A 14,434-nucleotide genomic window follows, 5' to 3' on the forward strand; every position below is an offset into this window, starting at 1 on the left:
TCCACATAAAAATGACAGAATGACTCGACCACAGAGCCTCTCTCTCACAATTAGTAATGAAATGAACAGAATAGTAAAAACCAGCAAAAAAAAAACAAAAACCCCAAAACAAAAATAAAAAGCAACCTAACCAAAAACGGAGTACGTCATGCCATAAACTTACGTAACTGTTCTCAATGAAATCGAAGCCTGCAGTAGAGAACGGCATGTATCTCATCCCCACTTTCCAGTATAGACCTGCGCGGGAAGAAGCCAAGTAGACAAAATACCGAGGATTCTCACACATTCGATACAAAGAAGACTCCAATCTGCCCAGTGACATGAAAGGGTAGAGTAAGGAAGTTCAGCGTAGAGTAGAAAAAACAAGGCACCCGGCGAAACGGGAGAGAAAACTGTGGTGGGTGGGGACCCATCTCTGCCACCCGCAGGACCTGACCAGAGCTAGTGAAGATCGCCAGGGCTTGCCATTTTTCAGGGCCTTGCACTGACCGCAGGCAAAGAGTCACATTGAAGGATGTTTTGTCACCAGAAGAGGACACACTCCTAAAGGCGAGGGGACAGCGGTAAGAGCGTTTACCAAATTCTCGGAAGAGAAGTCGGAGCTCGGGCCTGGCCTAGGTCCAGTGGGTCAGTTCTTACCTTCATGGTGTAGACCAGCTACAGACAGTAGGTGCCAGGGCACTGTCCTGGCTCTCAGCCTCACTCAGAGACAGAAGGAAGTCGAGGAGAATTCATTCGCATTGACTTTGAAGAAATAGAAAATTTGCAAAGAGCAACCCATGTTAAATATTGATACGAGAGAAGCAGTATATCTACTACCCAAATCCCAGACTTCAATAAAAGGGGAAGATAAAACAGGGTCATGGCGTGGGAGAGACAGATGAAGAACCTAGTCTGGAAGAAAATGGAACCAGATAGAAGAAAATGTTTTATTTGTGTTCCACGTAACGAGGCACCTGGTACTTTACAGAACATTATTTTTAATAGAACAAGATCTGGGAGAGATGATAGAATAACATAATGAGAAGGAAAAGAAGATTCTATAACTAAAGAAACCAAATGAAAATCAGAGATAGTCCAAGATAGGAACTAACCAAGCAATAGACTGGGCATGATTCGTCTGAATTACTGACTTAGAGGAAAAGCTTTCATCAATCCCAGTGAACGTAGAGGAGGAAGACAGGCATGTAAGCCTTTAGAAGAGGTTAGCTGACATTCCTGAAAAAGAGATCTCCGATATTAACTTTTTTCAAAGATATAAGGAAAGATTTCTGAAACAGAAAAACTACATTTGCAGATCCGAAGTTCTCACTCTGTTCCAGGAAAAACTGATATTGAGCAACCGACACTAAAGATGTTCGAGATGTATTATTGAACTTCAGGGAGAGATGGTAGGGGAGTCTGGCTGGCCTCAGACTGCTCCAGAGAGGCTTTCAATGTCAGATGAAAAGGTAACATATTTACAAAGTTCTTGGGGAAAAATGTGACCCAAGGTAGTTCTACTCTCTGAAGTTAATTTTCCCAAATGTGAAAGCCCTCGGGAAGTATACTACTCATGTATAAATCGGCATGTCTTCAAACGCAAATAATAGAAAACCCAACATCCAGTCGCTCAGTCGATGGGAGGGTTTATAATCTCCCTAACAGGAATAGCGGTGAGGCAGTTTCAGAGCTGATTATTTCAGCCACTCGGTGACATCATCGGTCTCTGACGGGCTCTCCATCTTTTGCAGCCGTCATCCTAGGATGCTGGGTGACTTCCCTCGGGGTGATGAAATGTCTGCAGTGGCTCTGGACGTGACCGCCTCACCGTGTAACATCGCGGACCACCCTCGTTGTGTTTGAGCAGTCCGGACTTACCCGCACTGAGAGAGAGAGGCAGGTAAGAGAACCCAATCAGGTACTCTGCCAGCACGGAAGAAGGCAGTGTGGGCTGTTACACAGGCGACATTCAGTATGGGCCACAGCCCAAAGGCTCTTCCGGAAAGTAAGTTACTTGGTGGTGAAATGCAGCCATCAAAAGACACAAGTCATGTCACAAAGATGAGCAAGTTCTCACTCTGAGGAGACGTGAAACACGGTCTCCCAGCTGAGACCAAGGACAGTGTTCTCCGAGGAAGCCCCGTGAGCTTCGCCAGTCGCGACACCTATTGACCGCTTATTCTATGCCAGGGACAGTGCAGGACCTGATGTGCATACGGTCACTGAATCCTCTCGTTATTACAAAGTGGATAGCATTTCCGTCTCATCATACTCATGCAGACACGGCAACCCAGAGCTCAAGCACCTGTACACCCCAGGCTGAACTCCAGCTGGTGGCGGAGTCGGTGTTCAAACCCCCTAATGTTACACAAAGACTACACCCCTAAACATCATCTTTCTCGTTGGTAGTAACACCTACCTTAATTAATATTTGTTAAAAAACTTTTTGTTGTTGTTGTCGTTAGACGAATATTACTGAAAACTATATCAAATCACTTATTTTTTAAGGAAAAAAGTCACGGCTACCTAATTAGGTAGATACAGTAGGGAAGGTTACTTTGTCCTTGATATTTAATAATTTATGAAGCTTCATAATCCGATTAGAAGGTCCCTGGGAAAATCCATCTTCTCGGTCCTCCTGATACATACGAAGTCATTTGGGCAAACAGTTATTGATGCCCGTTCTATGCAAAGCACGGCAGTCACCGCCGTGCGACAGGAAAAGGTGACTCTGCTCTGATGGATCCTGCCCTCGAGGGGAACAGGAGGCGATTCCCCGGGAGAACCCAGCCTTCATTGTCACAGGAACGACGCACCTAGGCGAGCCCCAGAAGTCGTCGCATCCGCTTCCAGCCCCTAGAACATGCCCATCTCTTGAGAGTCCCTCCTCTGCCGACACACGGCAGTGAGAGGGACCACCTGGCCCCTCTAGAAAGTCCGTCTCCTTTCGGACAACTCCGTCATCCTTGGCTTTCACGCGCCAGCTCCAGGATGAAATGGAACAGCCCTTTCTCGAGGAGCAGTCCTTCGAGGGTTGAAGCCCATGCCCCCCGCCGTTGTCTCGATTGCAGGGCGAGCCCCCTCGAGTTCTTCCGCGCGAGGTTTTCGGTTGCCTTGCAGCCGCTCTCTCTGAAGCACTGTTCTCGGGCATGTCCCTCAGACATAGATCAGTGACACGAAGCCTTCTCGGGGGCCTGGTCTGCACGCTAAGTCCCGACGGGAGCCCTGCTGGGTGGCCACGTCACACTGTCGATCCACGTGGTGACAGAGTCAGACAAACCTCCAAGTCTTCCTACAGTCTGTCCTGCAGAGCCACCTCCACTATCCAGTGTGTCCACGGTCCCACCTCGTTCCACGTCGTCCCTCCGCTCTGATCCACGTCATCTGCGAAGCGTTCTCTCTGGGAAAGCCAGGGCGCTCGACAACACAGCCTTAGCAACGGGTCCAAGTTCGCATCAGTCGACAAGTTACAACCCTGCCGGACGCCGTATCGTCCGACTCACCCTTCTCCTGGCCCTCCTCCACCCCGTGAGGGTGCTGTCAGGCGCATCGCCGATGCACAGCTCTCCCACAGCCGCGACACTGTCCTTATCTACGAGGCTCGTGGCTGTGGACTGTGAAGTTGGGCCGGTCGGCTGCGTCTTGCTTTGACCACTCGGTGTCTCGGCTCCCTCTTCTAAGAACTCACAAGTCATCACGATGACCTGTCTGGCTCCACGGGCAGTTCACTAGAGCGGAACCTGGCCTTCTCTTCTTCGATGAGCCACCAGACTCTGCTATCATGTTTTCCAGGGTACCAAGGTGACTCAACCAGACCCGGGCACTCGGTCCCTCACTCACTCCTGAGTCTCCTTGGAGGCCATGCCAGAGTCAAAACAGCTCACGTGTCCAGCCCTGGCCTGAGACAACTCGAGCTGCCACCGCAACCAGGGCCCTTTCGCAGAAGTGAGCGAGGGCAAAGCCACCTTTGATAGTCACTATTGCTATTTGACCGGGACTAGGTGTGCCTCCCAGGCTGACGTCTGATGGAGTGTGTGCTCAGCAGACGCAGAGAAGCTCGTACTGAGCCACGTGGCTGCCCCAGGGCGGCCGAGGTCTGTGTGAGCAGGACAGTTGATCCGACCGTGAGGCAGGGACATTATTAAGGACAAGAGGTACAGATGACTGGATAAACGCCATGCACTTTAGAAATGCCACCGAATGACATTCAGCCATTAAAAAAAAATGGTGTTCTGACGCATGCCACAACTCAGACGAACCTTGAAAAAGTTAAGCTAATAAACAAGCCGGACACGAAAGGACAGATGCTGTGTGATTTCACGTAACAGGAAATCTTTAGGATCGGCAAATTCACAGAGACAGAAAGTAGATTAGAGGTGACCAGGGCCCGGGGGAGGGGGAGGGGCTGGAGTGGTGTTGCTTCATGGGCACACATTTCTGGGGGGGGGTGACAAAAAACGTTGGCCCTGGTCTCGACGATTGCACAGCATTGCGAACACGGTCGATGCCACAAAATCGTGCACCTGAGATGGTTAAGGTGGCAGATTTTATGTCACACATATGTATGATGGCACGTGCCCTTTAACGGATCAGGCGAGTCTTAGCGAGTTTCCTGTGCCACTCCACAAACAGGCCTGGATGGCGCTGCTTCCTCTCAGCAGGGAGCTACCCAGTGTCACGTGGCATCTCTTCTGTCCTTGGCCCAATTACAGATTCCCTGACACCCCCTCCCCAAGCATGAGGATCCAGTTTATGTCTGTACAGCATAGAATGTCGCTCATTCTCCTCGAGTACTGTAATGGCACCACTGACACTGGAAATATGTTACAGCGTAACCAGGCAAATTATAAGCCCAGCGCCCATGCGACAAAAACGGGGGCTTTACGAGTGTGGAGGGCCCGTGGACAGGTGGAACCGTCAGGCAGCCAGTGCCCGCTCTCCCATCTCCTGGCAGAGTGACTCGAAGCAACCGGTGACATTTCTGCACCTATTTCTACCTTTACACCCCCGTGTCACTCCAAGTGTGGCGTGGCCCCCTGGATGGTTTATAAATTGCCGTGTGCCAGAACACCAGCTGGGGTGACCCTGTATATCTAGTATTCGGGAGACTTAGTCCCTGAAATGTCTTTCTGAAAACTCGGTGCTTGAGCCCCGGGTGGCAGCTTCCCTCATTCCCACTCCGAGGAGTGGGGTCCCCCGGAGATGACTCTGCTTAGCCTCTAACGAGGCTGTGGCGTAGATCGCCCGTGAGTGTGAATACTGGACTCTGAGAAGTGACTGCTGTGATCCCACCGTGGTTTCGTGGGACTTCCAGGCACGCTGAAAAGGACCTGGAATGGACTTTGATCCAGTTCCACTGTGTCCCCAGGTAGGCCCTCGGCACTGCGGATAGCGAAGGCAGGACAGATCAAAGCGAAGAGGCGTGAAGTTCAAATGGAATCCGAAGGCCTTCTCCTCTAAGCCTGGATGTGAGAAACGTTTTCTGTGCTTCCGAGTAGGAAGTGTCATTCGACATAAGAGGTGTATTTTAAAATGTCACACATTGAACTCTCTGCTGTAACGTGCCCCCTCTCATGTCCGACGTGAGGTCTGTACAAAAGGGGACCGATGAAACGCTAGGCTTGCCACCTCGTCACGCACAACTGGGAACGGATAAAGCGTGCATCCCGTTCGTTCGTAATTATTGAAGGAAACGCTTTTCGGGACCCAAGACCCAACATCCAGTCTCGACTCTTCCTGACCAACCACCCCCCGCGATGTCCAGGACACGATATAATCTATAACAGGGCCAGTGCCACTCACCCCAAAGGGTCATCGTAAGGACGGGATGAAGAACGTACGCAAAGCTCTTGGCACAAAGCAGGGCCCGCATGCTATCTAGTGTGACAGCTAGTCCTCTCAGCTACTGGGGTCGCCGAGGGGTCTGCTCGAGATCCGCCTCCCGATGAGCAGGGTTCGCGGTTCGGGGTTCGGATGTGGATGGCTGCTGCACGAGGGTGCGGGGCTGAGCGCTGGCCACGCAGGGGCTGGATTCAGAGCAGCGACAGCTGTAAACGGCACAGCTGACAGCCTCGTGACGAGGACCGGGGCCGTGTACCTTGGCTTCCCTCCAGCCTGTTGCAGTAACATATCGAAGCTATTGTGGACTGGAAATGAGTCTCGTTCGATAGGTTTTGTTGAGATTCTGCTGGTAAACTGATTTCAAAGGGATATGAGCAATTTGCGCATCGCATTCTGGACGGAATTCCAAAGACAACAGATGATACAAACGCCAAAGCTATTTCATGTCGAATAAGCATCATTTCCACTAGGAAATGAGTGTGTGTGTGGGGGGGGCTGTGTGTGTGGGGGTGTATTTCTTATAAGCTACCTTATTATCTATAAATAAAACCTCCCAGTGTGAGAAAAAATAAAAAGGAACTAGCTAGAGGCAGGATGTTTTTTGTTATTATTATTATCCTGTTTTTTATTCTTATTTTTTTCACAAACGAGGAGGCAGCTTTTGTAACCCAGGTGCAAAGGAGGTCACTTCTCATTGTTTTAACACCTGCTGTCTTTCAAAATGAACACGGTTTCCAGGAGCCATTGATAAACTCAGTCTGAAACCTACCTCGAAAATGACTCTCCTTTCTTTGGAATGACTAACGTTTCTGTTCAGTTTCTGTTTTGTTTTGTTTTGTCCGTTTGACTCCTGTACCACTTCCCGCCTCTTTTGCTGTTTTCACAGTACTTATCATAAGACAATAAATAGTTCCTGGCACACAGGGTAGAATGCTAATAACAGCTGCATTGTTCATAAGACAAAAGTGATACAATAATGAGACTTATTTAAGAGGTTCGAATTGCCAATGGCCCCGATTATGTCAGTAAAATGCAGTTTAACAGCAGAGAAAATGTCTACTTAACCTATTCATTTACCCTCGTTCACTGCCAGATGCAATAAAAACATAACCTTGGCAGAAGCCAGGCAGAAAGAAGGCTAGTAAGAACTTTCACACACACATTTCTTCCTCCGTCTGTCTTCCAGCTGTCTCTCTGCTTATCCGTCGCTGGTGATTCTTTCTCCCTACAAGTGTAGCATTTCTGAGACATGGTACGGCCCTGTACCAGGGCTAAGGGACCAGAGGCCCTCCCAGCAGATGGCACGATGGTGTCACCTGGCCGACTTCCCCAAGGATCAGACCACTTCCTATAACCAGTGCAGCCTGCCGATGCCACAGAGCTTAAACGTGAACGTCGTGGTGGGCGCTTGCCTGCCTGACGCATTTCCACGGAGTTGCTTATTTGTGCTTTTTACGCTAAGAAGATTATTTCGGGCTTTTTCGTTGTTCTAATACATGAAATGCACATAAAAACGATACTAGCGACACCTTTCAAAAGACTTTTCCTCAGTTTGCCAATGTCCGTGTAATGAATACATAGATCAGATGCAGAAGAACAGCAGAGTCCCAGTAGCTCACCTGTGCCTTCCAGTTCTCATCCTGTGTCTCCTTCCCAAAGGCAAACGTGCCTGGCTGACGCCGAAGATTAACTTTTCCCTGATAAAGGAAGACCTCATACGTAAACTCGATGCGAACGGAATTATTCGGCGCGCATTCTTCTGGGTCCAGCTTTGACCATCTGTGGGTGTGAGACTCATTCACGTCATTGCATGGAGACGCCGTCCGTTTTCCTTGCCGTGTAGGAGTCCACTGTGTGAGCAGACTGCAGTTTATTCATCCTTTGTGCTGTTGACGGGTGGTCGGCTTGCTCCTAGGCTGGGGTTATTGTGAATAATGCTGCTGTGATCGGTCTCATGCATGCGTTTGGACATGCTGGCATCTTCCTCGCTGGAGCAGAGGATATGTATGTGTTCGATTTCCGCAGAAGCTGCATGGAGACGCCGTCCGTTTTCCAAAGCAATTACACCAATAATTTTTCTTCTGTTTCAACAATAAGAGTTCTGCTTGATCCACATGCTTGATGTTTCTGTCTTTTTCCTTTTTTTTTTTTTGGAATTGTGGTATGATCATTTTATTGTGGTTTGAATTTGCATGTCCCTGAGAAGTAATAGTACCTTTTCATGTGCCTCTTTGGCCATTTGAGGAGCCTTTTTTTTTTTTTTTTTTTTAATGGAGCAACTATAGAAATCTTTGACTAACTTTTATCAAATTTTCTGTTTTTTTCTTATTAATTCATAGAAGATATTTAGGTATTTTCACACAAGTCTATGTTGAATCTATTTATTGAAAATATCTTCTCCCGCTCTATGGTTTTTCTTGTAGCAATGTCCCCGATGGCCAGAGGCCTCCCCGACTTGTTTTCCATGCGGCCTACCCACCGGGCGGCTCACGAAATGGTAGCTGGACTCTGCCAGGGTCAGCAAGAGCACGTGAGCAAGACGGGAGCCGGAGTCTGTCTTTCACCGACTCTTGGAAGTGGTGCCCTTGCTTCCTCGTCTCTCGGAGTCTGCGCTGCCTAATGTCTGCAAATGCCTGCGGAATGGCGATTCACAGATTTCATCCAGTCGTGTAGTCGTTTCTGGCAGGAGGGCTGGTCCAGTACAGTCGATTCATGAGGGTTTTATAGAGTTGTTATTTTTCATTTTCATGTAATGGCCTTCAGCTCGTGGGGCCCCCTTCCGCAGGACTGATAGATCGTTTCTTTGCCAAATATTCTTTCTTTACACTTTCTGCTTCAGAGCTATTTTCTTAACATCTGTTCTTTTCATGCCTTAGCGACGTCTAGATTTAATGACACAAGCAATAACTGTAACATAAAATTAATAAGAAACTGCGGCACCTCCATTCGTAGCACTGGCAACCTTCCTGTGACTGTAACCGATTGAATTTCCAAATCACTTCAGAAAGGCAGTGAATCCTGAGACGTAACGCTGTGAAATCATTATAATAATCCAGAATTCAAATAAATGATACGGAGTCAAAATTATTTTCAGTTATTTCACCTAACTGTTTTATGTTTCATGTGTTTATTGCTGTTCCTGTTCACGACCACGCCTGACAATCCCCCATTTCAAGTCTAGACGTTACTTGAAACGCGTCCATCTCTAGTCTCTTTGCACCCCAAATTTTGGCGTTAGAAAGTCTACACTTTTAACGTCTGGCTCACCACAGGCAGGCCGCCCTTCCTGAGACTCTTGGGGGTCGAAGCCCTCGTCCATGTTCCTCTAAAAGGGTGTCGAGATGAACTAGAGAGAATGGAAGTGTCACGGGGCCTGAAGACAGACAGGTCTTGGAGGACAGGAGGCTGAGGGACCCGGCCGGGCCAGGCCGCGTCTGCCGACGCGCTTGGCATTATCTCTGTGCTGCCGATACGGATCGGGAGACCCGCGCGTCCCCGGCTGCTGGCCGGATGTCACACATCTTCAGGCGCCGACAGCAGTTCTGGTTCCTTCACAGTCAGGGCCTGGCACATAGGTCTTGACCGTGACCTCAAGCGCTGGCCCTGTGCCAGGCCAGGACACGCGCCGGCCAAATCAAATCCTTTAACTTCATCTATGAAAAATGCGGGGGTCTCTGCCGAGGATACAATTCCGTTTGCCACGGAACCGGAAGTCAGCGTGGGGTGCTTTTACGTTTGTTTGTTTCAAGGCCTGAAGGAATTAGCGAGGGGGCTGGGCTGGGGGTCACCTTCTCTCTCTCTCTCTCTCTCTCTTTCTCTCTCTCTTTCTCTTCCTCCCTCCTTCCCTCCCTCCCTTCCTTCCTTTATTTCTCTCTGTTTTCTTTCTTTCCTTGAAGGCTGTATTATTACTATTAAGCAATATGATGGGTATAGAATTCAGGCAGAGGCAAATGGAAAAAATAAACGATCAGATATGAAGAAAAACGGGAGAAATGGATCACAACGAAGAAGATGGGTTCGTATTCATTTTCTATTCTCATGTAACTGACTGATTTTCACAAACTCGGAGGCTCCAGACGGCCCCGTCGGGCACCTCACAGTTTCCGTAGGTGAGAAGCACGCGTGTCACTGGGCTCTGCTCAGGCCGGCAAGGCCGAAACTGCCCGTCACTGGGCTGCGTTCCTTGCTGGAGCTCTGGGTCCTTCTGCAAGCTCCTTCGGGTTGTTGACGGAATTCGACGCCCTGCGGTGGGCCTGTGCCCCCAGGACCCCACCCCCGGGGCTGCCTGAGGTCACCGCCGCTGGCCTGTGACAGCACGCAGCTCACTTCTCCACAGGCTGCCGGAGAGCCTCTCTCTAGTGGGCACAGCGAAGTCTCACAGATCGTAACCTGATCGATGCCCGGGCGACTGACCCTTCCCAGGCACTGTGCCGCCCACACTCAGGAAGAGGGCTTTACTAGGCGGACTAGCCAAGGGGTGGGGGCTTCTTAGGATTCCTCCTGCCGCAATAGGCTGGGGAGTCGGGTGGTTAAAGGAAAACCACTTTGGCAAAAAAGAAAATAGTTAGTAGACATGATTTGGGGGATCGGTCTCTTACTGTCCGGCCTCTATCAGTTACTATCCCAAACCACCGTCCACGTGGGGTGTCGCGAGACCGGCTGGAGCCATGCACGTGCAAAGCCTCTGCAAAACGGATACCGCTCTGTGATATAAACGAGTGCGTGTATGTGCGTGCGTGTGTGTACCATGTGTGCACATGCACATGTGCGTATGCATGTGTACATGCAAGTTTGCATGTGTGCACGTATACGCACATAAGTGCATGTGTGCGTGTCTGTGCGTGTGCATGTGTGTCTGTGTGCGCACGTGTGCAGGTGTGTGTGGGTGCATGTAAGCGTGCACACATGTGTGCATGTGCAGGTGTGCGTGTGTGCATATGTGCATGTGTGTGCGTGTGTGTCTGTGTGTGCGTACATGCTTATGTATGCGTGCGTATGTAGGCACGTGTGTGCATGTGTGTGTGCATGTGCATGTATGTCTGTGTGTGCATGTGTGCATATGCATGAGTGCATGTGTGTTTATGTGTGCATGTGCATGTGTGTGTGCGCGTGCATGCCTCTGTGTATGCGTGTATGCGTGTGTGTGCATGTGTGCATGCATGCACCTGTGTGTGCATTGAGTGCGTATGCGTGTACTTGTGTGCATGTGTGTGCCTGTGTGCGTGTACATGCATGTGTGTGTGCACGTGTGTGCAAGTGTGTCTGTGCATGCATGTCTGTGTGTAAGCATGCACACACGTGTGCGTACGCGTGTGTGCATATGCGCACACATGTGCGTGCGTGCACATGTGTGTAATGTGTGAGTGTGCATGTGTGTGTCTGTGTACATGTGAGTGTGCGTGTGTGCGTCGGTGTGTGCGTGCATGCCTGTGTGCGCGCGTGTGTGTGTGCGTGCGTGCATGTACATGTGTGCATGTGCTTGTGTGCATGTGTGTCTGTGTGTGCGCGTGTCCACACGTGTGTGCGTGTGTGTGTGTGCTCACACACACATGCAGTGAAACATTCGGCATCACACGCCTCCCTCCTCCCCATCGGCGAGCGAGCGCGTCACCCTTTCAATGGCCAGCGCCGCTTTGCTTCTTTTGGGAACTGAACACATTCGCCCTCTGCAGGTTCTGCACCCACTCTCCGATGTCCCCTCCAGGCCCCACCCGTTTAGAGCCTTTCCGACCGTTCAGTTTGCACCTTAATCGTTTTTGCATCTACTTCGGTGTCATCGAAAAATAAAGTAGAAACAATTCCTCTGTGAGTGCGGCACGCCGCGAGGCCGACTGGTGACGGGCAGTGTGAGGAGCCCGCGGGGGCTTCGCCCGACTCCTCTATGAAGCGTTTGTGCAGCCCGCCGTTGACCAGGGACAAGGTCTTCAGAGCTGTTCTCCCAGGTCTCTGCCTTCTTACCGATGCTTCTGAGTTAAAACAAAACAATATGTTCCAGGTAGCAGTGTGCGAGGCTTTCATAATGGCACAAAATAGCATTTTGAACTACTTTTGCACATAGACACATTTTAAAAGTCCACGGTAGTATCCAGCGGCCTGTAGGGCGACCTGCACTAGCCTGCAGCTGACAACTTCACAGGTGGAGGTAAATCTAGTTTGCAGGTAAGTCTGGCAGAATCCAGGTGCGTGGGGATGAAGATGCCATCAGCATAGCAAAGGCTGTTAAATCGGCACACTCAGAGACGGCAGAAAGGCTCACTGCTCATGGAGCGACATAAATCGTGGGGAAGAAGGAATTATTGGCGGCACTTTGACCTGGTCCGAACCTTAATGACTTAAGAGGCATTATTGATAGCGTTCTGCTTCCCCAGGCTCAGGGGGCAGACCTTTCACTTAAACGTAAACACACCAGGGATGCTTTTAATGACAGTCATTGACCATGTCTCGGCTTAGACTAATACCCCGCTTGGCTAGGTTTCCCGATGCTGCGTTAGAGAATAGACGTACACCGGGAATTCCTAGAATGCTGACTGCTGGGAATCGCAGGCTGTTTATCAGACCAGGGCTGTCCCTTATCTCCCGGAGAAGAGTTAGGCGAGACGTGACCAGGACGAGCCCGTTTTCCTTCTCAGTTTTGAAGCCTTCTTCCGAGAGGACACAATCTTAATTCCATTTCTTCTTCACCAAGTCCAGACCTTTCACTAAACGACACATCACTGACAAAAGTCCCGCGTAATCTGACCTCATTTTTCAGCGGAGAACCGCCCCCTCTCCTGCTCCCCTCCGTCTTTACCTCGTCCTCATGTAACCTGCCCCCATGGGACAGTCCCACGTTGCCCCCACATCTCCCCTACCAGCCCCGTCAGGACAATCTCCCCCTCAGCTAAACTTCTCCAGGGCTGTTGTTTATTTTTTGCAGGTTGTAAATAGCAGAGAAACCAACTCAAATCGGCTTGGTGAAAAGGGATGTTTATTGGCTCCCAAATCTGGAAAGTCTATGCGTTAATGCTAAGCGAGGCTTCGTTCTCTCTCTAGTGTCTCATTCTCTGTGACTGACGTCTCCATCCCGCCTGGTGGCATAGGGTAGCACACTTCTCTAGTGTATGTCAAGCGGGCCATGTTTTGGCAAACATCAAATCATTTAAAGAGTTATAGGGCCTACAGGACTTTCCTCTGGCTCGCCGTGTTTATCTGTTTATGTAGTCTGCGTGTTCATGAACCTCTCGCCCCACGTGTGATTAGAACGTCTGACTACTCGAGCATCTTTTCTGTTTTTCGGGGCCCTGGGAAGTGCACACCATGATGTATGTTATTAATGACTGAGAGTCATATTAATTGATGGGTAACTAGTACTTTTTTCTTTCACTACTTGTAGCGAATGAAACTGTGTTCCTTCGAAGTTACCATTGCATGCTTTTGAGATGAGTCTAATCTCTTACTGAACCGACTTAGCGGAAGGCGAATGCGTTTTATGTTTGTCATCTCTGACTCGTCCTACATCACTTCATCACAATGCAGTGTCCTTACAAATGTTAATGTGACAACTGCCCGGCAAGGAATGAGGCAAAAAACACCAGCGACTTAGACAAACAAAACCTGTGCTTGAGTTTTAAGACCTTTGGTGTCGGGTTCGTTCAAAACCTAAAAGCGTGGATGTGGCTCCATAGTGGAGGGGTGAGCACGTCTGCTTTACACGCAGAAGGTCCTGGGTTCACGCCCCAGTGGAGCCACGGTCCATGGTCTACGGCCACGCCACCCTGAACAAGCCCGATGTCTGATCTCAGAAGCTAAGCAGGGTCGGGCCTGGTCAGTACTCGGAAGGGAGACCACCTAGGAAGACCAGGTGCTGTAGGCATAAAAACAACAACAACAACAAAAAACCTAAAAGTGTGATATTTTCATGATATCTGCATTATAGCACCTGATCCGTGGTGATGGTTACCTGTCCCCTTTCAGTTTACAAGGAGGAAATGACTCATTTGTCTGAATTTTTGTGAGTATTTAGTTTGATGAAATGTATTCAAAGCATTTGCCAAAATAACATTTTCCCACGCAACTGGAAAATAGAACCGACAGCCACAATCGGAGTGGCTGCCTAAAACTGAAACTATGCTTTCAACTAAGGCGAAAAATACCTCTTTATCAAAGAAAACTGCGCGGGAGCGGTCACGGGCAAAATGGTTGGTGTCTGTGCTCTCCTTTGAGTCCTGAGAACCTGAGGGTGCCTCCGCCCTCCAGGTCCTCCCTCCCCTGGACGGGCCCCCTTCCTGTGGCACCTCCGTGCTGGAGCCTGTTCTGCCCTTGGCCTTTGGACCTCGCCAAGAAGAGAGGAAAGCAGAACAGAGCGAAGCAGAGAAAATAGAAAACAAAGAATGAACGGCAGACGCAAACCGCCCATATCGACGTATCGGAAAGCACCCTAGATGCCAGTGGGCTCCATGCCCTGGCCTGGGACTCGGCGGGGGTCTCTGCCTGGGTCTGGGGGCGGGGGGTGGAGGGGGGAGATCTGCGCCCAGCCCACGACCTACTGCTGAGGTTTGCGTTTTCTTCGGAAAGAAACCTGCGGTCACCTCGGCCATCCTCGCTGTCTACGCCGCCCTTCTGAGCCCGCGGT

General features: G+C 49.9%; 1 pseudogene; it reads left to right on the top strand.

Moving 5' to 3' along the window:
• Positions 1-13,559: 13,559 nt before the first annotated feature.
• On the top strand, positions 13,560-13,675 carry LOC111731533 (annotated as a pseudogene).
• The last annotated feature ends 759 nt before the right edge of the window (positions 13,676-14,434 follow it).

This window comes from Pteropus vampyrus, unplaced genomic scaffold (genome assembly GCF_000151845.1).
Source record: "Pteropus vampyrus isolate Shadow unplaced genomic scaffold, Pvam_2.0 Scaffold381, whole genome shotgun sequence".
NCBI classification, from domain to species: domain Eukaryota; kingdom Metazoa; phylum Chordata; class Mammalia; order Chiroptera; family Pteropodidae; genus Pteropus; species Pteropus vampyrus.